Source organism: Amborella trichopoda, chromosome 10 (assembly GCF_054954075.1).
Source record: "Amborella trichopoda isolate Santa Cruz 75 chromosome 10, AtrichopodaSantaCruz75HAP2 v2.0, whole genome shotgun sequence".
In the NCBI taxonomy this organism is placed as follows: Eukaryota; Viridiplantae; Streptophyta; class Magnoliopsida; order Amborellales; family Amborellaceae; genus Amborella; species Amborella trichopoda.
Window position 1 is genome coordinate 5,878,501 of NC_142345.1, and position 7,345 is coordinate 5,885,845.

The window sequence follows — 7,345 nt, forward strand, 5'->3', positions numbered from 1 at the left end:
ATTTGAGGACTAGAATTTCTAAGTGTGGTTGGAATACGGCTTCTCAAATCTTTGGAATTTTGATTCTTAGCTTGTTACAAGATCCTATCCTATGCATATGAGAGGGCACACAAATTGGCAAGAAGGAAAGACTTGCCAAACTAATCACGCATTATTCTCTCCATAAAAACAAAAAAAACATTGCTTTTGGCGGAGGAAAAGGGTATTATAGTTGGTACAAGTAGGTCATACTTCACGTTTTGGCAGTTCGATGTGAAATTACTGCTCAATGCTCCCAAGTCAAAAAAAAGCTCTTCCAACTAGCCAAATTACAATCAGATACTATTAACATCAGATGTTAGATGCCAAATTAGACAGGAAATGCTGCTCAATGCCATCATCTTGAACTTTGTGATACACCTAGCCACAAATTTCACATTGGTCACACGTAATGTTAGACAACAGATGTATCCCAAAGTCCAAAAATTTTGTCTTTCAACTTTGTGATACACCTAGCTGCCAAATATCACATAAGAGAGTTTGTGACCTTCATGTAAATAATTGGTCTTAATTGTTTACAATAATCTGTTTCCCATTTGTAAAATTACACTCAAGTCAATGTTAGGGAGTTCCTCCATATGGCATCCCAAACCTCTCTACAATTTATATGTAAAATGTTTTTTGAGATAAGTCTTAAATTAATAGGTAATTCATGTAGAATATCCAAATGACACGAAAACTGAAGAGCTCTTAACAAAATCTCAGGATCACAAATTCCATACAAGGCAGATAAATCTGCCACCGCAAACTTCAATGAAAATAACAAATGTAACCTTAATCACGAGCAGCACAAATTGGGGCTGTTCTATACACGTAAATTCAATAAAATCAGCTAATTTTTCCTTTTCGATTTGTGTCTTATAATCTACTCAGTCACACCAGCATTATCAAGATCAATCTCGCCCATCCCTATATCTTCCTCTTCTTCAGTTTCCTCATCACCGCTGACCTCTTCATTATCAGCCCTCAGCTTCGCCATGTGCTCGGCAAGAAGCTTGTCATCATGCTCGCTCTCCTATAATCATAAAGGGCCATTTCAGTAGTAGCTTTGCAAAAATATTCCAAAAATTATATTTTTGTATGATATTATTATAGTTTTGTCATGGTCACTCGGCGGCCAACTGCTAGAAGGCTAACATGCAAGTCATTTATGTGTTTTCTCAAAACTTTACATGAATGAAAAAAACAACCCCCAAGGCAAATTACTTCCAAAAAAGCTCAAGATTGGAAGTCAGAACGTGCGCGTGTGTGCATGCATGCACACACACACATTTATAAAATACACAATTGGAATGAGGGAACTCACAGCTCTAGGAGCCTCCTTGACAGTAAGTTTCCCCTTGTGTAGGTCTATTGCTTCAGTGGAAGCTTTGATGGCAGCATTTAGAACATGTATGCCTTGCTCCTGTCCAAAGCAATCACAGAGCCATCGAATACCATCGAGAATAGTGGAGCCATAATATCGACAAGAGGCCAGAAAACTTAAAGCCCAGACAATTTTCCAATTGGGAAGATCAATTGTTGTACATCTCAACCAATAAATAATCTAGAGTAAATAACCGTATCTTGTTCATTCCAGGTTTGACTTGAACTAGTATATATTCACAACAAAAAATAATACAGAAACAAGTGAGATGAAGTTAATTGGCACGTTATGAACATCAAATGAGTCTATGAAAGCAAAGCATTATAAACCAATAATCACGAGAACCTTTGGCTCCAGCAATAAATGAGTTCTGAATCATGAAGGTCTTAAACTCAAGGAAAACGAGTTCAAGTAGGATAAATGTTGAGCAAGAAAGAAGGAATTCACAAATATAAGATTCAGTGCCAGTTAGAAAGAACTAACCTTTGATATCTTTTCATCAAAAAGGAGTGATACATAAAGTGGAGATAATTTTCACAAATAGTATGTTAAGTGAGGAGTTAGTCCGCACAATGATGGCCAGGCATCTGGTAACATCGAGGGAGAGAGATTCGGAGAGCGACACTAATATTAATTATTACTGACCTTGAAATCTGTTGTCAAAAAGGTAGAGCAACTTTTGAAACCTGCGGCTTCAGCTAATACAGGTCATAGAACAAATGGAAATACAATAAGCCCCTATAATAGATATACTTCATGATGGGGAATTTCTTGAAGGAGACAATCTGATCTTGCTCCATGATACCATGGAAGGTCACTCAAAACAGAGATAGATGAATTTTGATTCCTAAAATTAGATAATGTTTCACTCACATGGTTTTACACATTTGAGGAGTAAGAGTATCTAAAAGGAGAGGATTTTGGTGCATCGGCCAAACGCACCTACTCAAATGCAGTCTCTTCGCAAAAACCATGTTAAAGAAGGATTTTGGACCTAAAAATAAGGGTGCATGAATTTGAACCTTAAAAATAGATTACTGAAAATTTAACTTTTGCACTGTTAATTCTAATTCTGCAAAAATCACCAGATATACACTGTTTATGAGCTGCAAATCATGAGTCTAATGCCAAAGTGCATCTAGAGTGATACTTTGGACTCTAAATCCATCTCTAAGACAAACTTTTGGAAGAGGACCACATTTTAATAGGAGCACATTTGAACTTTTCTCTATCTAAAAGTTACACCAAAGATTCGGATCAAGGGCACTATATGTGGCTCATCATTTCCAGTTTAAAAATAATACACCTTTCAGGTTCAATGAGATAATTAGCAAGAAATGAATGGGCACGATCCACTCTGTAGAAATGCGTGCGGACAAGAAAACAAACTTCTTATCAAATTCATATTTTCAACCTCATAACCTTTATATATCTTTTCGATATAGAGGTAGAATGTACACGATGATATGCATTACAAGCACAACGCATGCAATCAAGTACACAATCAACAATGAAAAACATCAATCTTGAAAGACTTACTCAAGGCTCCAAAAATAAAAAAGCCGGGGGAATCAGGGAGTGTTTTTTTTTTTTTTTTTTCTCGGAATGGGGGTATATAGGCCACCTGGCCCCTAGGCAGCCGCCTAGAACCTCAAGCACTGTGCAAGATAATACATATAATATGTGCGATCCAAATGCACATATATACCTGTATGTGTTAAATATGTATATTTATGCATTTACATATATTCTAACAACCTTTTTTATACACATATATGCACATGAATATGAAACACGTTCAAATTACTGAAAATTTTGCTTCTTTGAATAATTAAAATAGTGAAGAAAAAAAAAACACAAGTACACACCATACTTTATATACTCATAGAATCATACTCACAAACTCCAAGTCTCCAATAAACCAAATGACCAATACGAAATGATGTTGTACAAAAGATGCTCTGAAAATGAAAAGAAAGAGGAGATCTTTAATTATTCAATATTTTGGATTTCTATCTTCAATATTTCAGTTGTCTAGCAAGCTTAAAATCACCCCAAAAGTCTTTTAAGAACCTCATTTGGACCCTAAAATTGATTGCAATAAGACATCGCAAGGTTTTGAATGATTATACGAACTTCTCAAATTTGCTCAAAGCAAAATTGATAAATTTTGGGCGGTTCTAGGGCAGAGGAACAGTTTTTGAACTTCCAGATAAGCATATTTAAGTGGGCTTTCAAACTTGCCAAATATTCATTTAAGATAAACCGCTTCTCAAAATATCAAATGTCAGGCAACCTAAGTTGCTCCAATTCCATGGCTGAGTAAATCATGAAGCCCAAACTACAAGTCTTCAAAGCAATTATGACTGATAATAACCAAACTATGACCCATTTTAAATTGTTTCATGTCTCCAAATGCCGGCTTCATTGAAGAGTGAGTCAGTCAATGCCTTGTTTAAAAAAACACTTCAGAATACCCTATTCAAAAGTAACGAAATTAACTAATAGAGATGCAGATTCCATCAAGGTGAAGCTCCTCAATCAGACATGGACAAAACACAGACCTTAATATGAAGAACCCCATCATATTGGAAACATTTCATCTCGATATCCGCCCGTATCTTCAATGGTTGTGGGGTCATACGCCTTTCGAATATTTCTTACTAAAGCATCTTTGACCTCTTCTGTCATTGCTGGCACCACCCTTGTAACCTACAAGAAGAACACCTTAAAGCGAGTAGTGCTACCGGAAAAGACAAACAGAAAAGAAAAAAATGGCAGTTATGCATAGCATTACCTCCTGTCCATCAGGTCCAATTCCTCTGACTTCCAGGCTGAGGGAATTTAGAACTGAATCAGGGTCAGTTACAATCACCTTGAATGCCTGATAACTCAGAAAAAGTTTTTGAGTTATTCATCAAACATTGCAAACATTCATTTCATACAAGAAGAAGGTTGCCTCAAAAGCATGTCCATATTTTCGGTACAAAGGCCAACCAACATGAATGTAAAGGTCCTGTCCAAAGAAAAATTCAGAAATAACACCTTGTAATGTTGTCATTTAGACTTGTTGAACCTAAGGTAAAATAAGCTTTGATAGAATGCAGTTTACCAACTGAAGACTAGAAAGCTGCATTACCCACAAAATATAAATGCAGCAAAGGAAAAAGAACCAAATTGGTCGAAAACAAATGGAGATGGATCATTTAAGAAAAACAGAGTTTGAACTTAAAATCCATAAATATTAATAGCAATACAAAAATAATCAATAATTTCTAAGTTCTAACAGTTCCTACCTCATATGCAATCGGTATTATCGATATATGAAATCTTAAACCTTTTGGCAACATACATGGCAAAAAGAAAATTCAGAAGCTGATAGCCTCACTAATGACGAAGCACTCTCAGGAAACACACCGGAGACCTTTTTGTAACCTTTTTGAGCTTTGCCCCCCATAGCCCTGTATAGTTTAATTATTTTGCATCTCTTGGTGCATAAAAATGGGTGTAGGAACTTTGTTACGTCACAAAAGCATTTGACAGACAAGGGACTATGGGAAAAATAAGAAAATAAACAATTAGGAATTTAGGATCATGCTTCATGATTTGGAGCACGGGTTGAGAGACTTCTATTGATCATTTGTAGGAGTGAAACTACTTAAGAAAAATACATAATGCATTCTTCTATGGAGGTACTTGTGGAAATCATTTTTTATCCAAGGATGACGTTTTTGGATTCCAACTGACTTAAATCCTAAAAAGGACTTCCTCTGAACTTTTTTCTTCAGTGGTATCTCTCCTACTTGTTGGAAACAGTGTCTATCATGGCAGCCTTGCCTCCAACGATTCCATGACACAAGTTGAAAGAGCGGAATCAAAGGATCTTCCAGGGTTGTAGGACAAACAATCTGACCCGAGTGAAGACAATAGAGACATTGCCTCAGATGCTCTCTCCCTTTGGATCAGATTGTATTCACTCTCAGATGCAACCTCCCGGCCTCCCTCTCAGATGTATTCACTCTCAGATGCTCGCTCTCTGCCTCCCTCCCTCCCTCAGCACCATCCAATCCACAAACCACAAACCAGAATTGCCTCTCCAAAAACTGCCATTTCTACATCATGTCACCACAAAACTGGAAATCCACCCCAAACACCCACTATTCATCCTCTTTCAACCTCCAAAACTGGTGTTTCTCTCCCTAAATGTAGCCTAACGAGAAATGGAGCGTGGATCTTTGAAGGTGTACAAATGAAGAAAAAGTAGGTTGCTGAAGAGAGGGAAGATGCTGGATGAAGCAAGCAGTTCATTATTGCCATCAACTAGCTTCTGCTCTCTATGATTATCTCCGAGCTCTACACCACACTGATTCAATATCTATGAATATGGTCGATGGTACTCGGTGAATCAACACCCATGAGGATTCGGTTTCTCTCTCTAAGTTTCCTTATACCAGTAAGATGAGATAGAAAGAGTTTAAGGGGGCAATTTGGTCAATTATCACTTAGAAAAAGTCAGAAGAAAGAAAACAGGGGGGATGGGGTACAGACACCCTTAGTAAAAAAAATTAAAAATCTAAAATCTTATATATCCAATTCCGTAAAAAATATTCATAAATATGTGAATATGTCTTAGCACGAGAGAGAGTCTACAATGATATTTGATATTTTTCAACAAAAAATATATCATAACATAATCACAAAAAATGAATTCACAAAATCAAGATCATGAAATTTTCTAACTTAAAGAGACCAAAGCATAGGATCATTATACATGCAATGACAATTATTATGTAAATAAAATATGTATAAAATCCCTAAATTATAAGCCACAAAAAAAAAAAATGCATACAATCGATATAACAACCTTTACTTGAATAGTTGTTGCGTGCATAACAATTTTCAATAGTCCAATAAAATTATGTACTAATTTTCAGTAATAAAATATGGAAGAAAGAAAGGTGCAAGCCAACTGATTTTCAGCAATTATATGTCTCTTTGCCTCTCTCTCTCTAAAATTACAGTAGTAACTCTATATCTCTCTCTCTAAAATTAAATAGTACATTTTATAGTTAATTTTATTTTATTTTATTTTATCATTATAATTGTAAAAATTAGAGAGAGATTTACCACTTCACTTTGGCCAAGTGGTTCAAGTGAGTGGTTGCTATGTGCACGAGGTTTCCAAAACAAAAAGAGCGAACTCTTTTTGAGTTAAAGAAGAGCAAAGAAAAAAAAAGGGGCCTGAAATTCACTGATATTTATTGAATTGCAGTTAGTTTTATTGTGATATTCAATGAAAAAGTAAAAAAAAAACGTTCAAAAAGGGCTTCCCAAAAAAAAAAATATACGTTGAACTTCTGCTTGGGTAAATATTAATTCACTGCAAGAGCTAAATATCTATCCCGCTATATACGAGATCTCCTACCTATCAGTCACCGACTTGCTACACCCAGGAACAATGAATCATACAATGGCTATCTATGTATGAGCGTCAATAACCTTATCAATAAGATATATGTGAATCAAGAACAATGAGTCAACAAGATATACATGAATCACGTAGGCAAAAAGGTGAATTAAGAGTAGAGGATTATGAAAAAAAAAAGAAAAAAGATATTTATGAATAAATAACAATGAATCAATAATTTTATCAATAAATTTATCAATAAAAGCGTCAAGGTTGTTAAATTATCAATAATGTTATCTTCCAATATGTATGAGCGTCAAGATAGGGGTAGTACCTATGTATGAGCGTCAAGATAGGGGTAGTAAGGTACTGTGCACCAAAAATCGTCAACAATGGAAAAAATTACGACTCATGCAATTGTGATTCATAGCTCAAGCGACAGCAGTAGAGAGCCAAAATTGAGAATAAAAAATTTACAGCAAGATATATGTGAATGGCAAAGCCCATATCAAAATTATTGTAAATTAAACTCA

At 35.5% G+C, this 7,345-nt stretch overlaps 1 non-coding gene across 8 annotated transcripts; it reads right to left on the reverse strand.

Moving 5' to 3' along the window:
• Nucleotides 1-707: 707 nt before the first annotated feature.
• On the reverse strand, nucleotides 708-5,260 carry LOC18435752 (eukaryotic translation initiation factor 2 subunit alpha homolog). Of its 8 annotated transcripts, XR_016042498.1 has the most exons (6): nucleotides 4,758-5,260; nucleotides 4,365-4,421; nucleotides 4,203-4,289; nucleotides 3,970-4,117; nucleotides 1,346-1,444; nucleotides 708-1,054 (listed from the first exon to the last, which is right to left on the reverse strand). It is a non-coding gene; the product is annotated as a eukaryotic translation initiation factor 2 subunit alpha homolog (transcript). The 8 variants fall into 8 exon arrangements; XR_016042497.1 differs by lacking the exon at nucleotides 4,365-4,421 and having other exon boundaries at nucleotides 4,702-5,260; XR_016042496.1 differs by having other exon boundaries at nucleotides 4,203-4,421; nucleotides 4,702-5,260.
• Nucleotides 5,261-7,345: the final 2,085 nt, after the last annotated feature.